Here is a 1,715-nt window from a genome sequence, read left to right as displayed (position 1 = left end):
CAGTGAACTGCCCTAGACAGCAGCTGTCACACTCCCTGTCCGCAGGGCCTAACCTGGTTAGGATAGACCCAAAAGGTAAGACCTTTCCTGCTAGCCTTACCTTTCTTTCCTACCACTCACACCTTTCTGACCTGACCTACCCCCACCTTTGAGGGGATCAGAGCTGAAATTTATCAGCTGAGAAACAGAGCATTGGTAGGGGAGGACACCACCACACTTCCCCTGCTTCCTCCAGCCCCCACCTCGCAGAGAGGCCCTCTGGGGAAGGAGGAAAGAGCCTTAATTTCAAATGATCTGTCAGCTTAGAATATTATTACAGAAGCCTGGACTTTTCAACTGCTGAATTTATACTGCCTTTGCAGCCTTTTAAGTGGTCATTGGACTTTCGATCAGAAAATTATGAGATTGCTTGAGTTTTCATCCTGCTATATATGTTTGAAGTTTCTCTTCAAAATTAGTAGTTCAAGTAATTTTTCTATAGGTCCACAGATGCTCTGAGGGTGGGATTGTCTTCTTCATTGTTAAGCCCATATCAAGCTCAGTATTGAGTAACAAGTGCCGAGAAATTCATTTCCTTCCCTGTCTCTGCACTGGCCATGGCCTTCACAGGGCATGCTTCTAGCCGTTCTCATTCAAGTCTTATTGGGAAAACTCTTGAACACATCGATTACCCTTTCTTTGCTGTAATCCTCATTCCTAAGTTTGTCTCTTCAATTCTAAGAACACTTCGATTTTTAAAATTCTCCTGAAAAGAGGAAGAAAATGACTTTCCAAGGTCAGGTAGTTGGGCTCTTTGGTCAGCTGGGAAAGAAATAGATGAGTTCTGACATAGTGTATGAAGCTTTGTCTACCAAAACAGACCGCCCTGTCTCTGTTCTTTCTACCTCTTCCTATGACATTATTTTCTTTGGAAGAATAGAACATTTATAATTCAGACTCAGGGGAGAGGAGTGAAATGACTTAGTTCTAGAGATAAGGGGCAATTCACTACTGGCTAGCTGCTGCCAGGGCCATCTAACAAATACAAGTTTAAGTGAAAACATCCTAGGCCCGTTGCTGCCTCTTCCAAATGAGAACTGTTTATTTTGAAGGGCAGTTTTCTCCCTTTTTAACGCCATTTTTTGAAAAACTGGTGTCTACTTTTATCTCACTATGTGATTCTCCCTTCTGCCCAGCCTAGCTTTGCCTTAGAAGAGCCTTACCACCACCGCTTGGGTTATTCATTTTATTTTAATTTTTTGTTGCAGTTTGGCCTGGGCCAGGTTCGAACTCACCACCTCAGTATATGGGACTGGTGCCCTACCCACTGAGCCACAGGTGCCGCTCTGCTTAGGGTTATTTAAAGAGCTTCCCCATGACTTCCTTAACTTTGGGCTTGCCCTCATCCCTTCCAATGCATTCTACACAGCATACATTTCCTGCAGAGAAGCTCCGGGCTCCATGTTGAGAGCTCCTATGGCTCATTGAACAAGGACCAAAGGTTGAGTGTGGCCTTGAAGGCTCTCTAGTTTCTCTTCTTTCCTATAGTGCACGAGTGCTCCAGCCAGCTTTATCAAGAGCTGCTTCAGATGACTTCTGCTTTCAGATGACATTTAATAGCTGTGTGGTCATGAGTTGCTCAGTTTTTCTTCTTCTTCTTCTTTTATTTTTATAGAGCAGTTTTAGATTCAGAATAAAATTGTGAGGAAAATAAAGAGATTTCCCACATACTTCCT

The sequence above is a fragment of the Otolemur garnettii genome, unplaced genomic scaffold, assembly GCF_000181295.1.
Source record: "Otolemur garnettii isolate 467f Iridium unplaced genomic scaffold, OtoGar3 scaffold00014, whole genome shotgun sequence".
NCBI classification, from domain to species: Eukaryota; Metazoa; Chordata; class Mammalia; order Primates; family Galagidae; genus Otolemur; species Otolemur garnettii.
The sequence above is the reverse complement of the archived record's forward strand: the minus strand, read 5'-3'. Positions refer to the sequence as shown.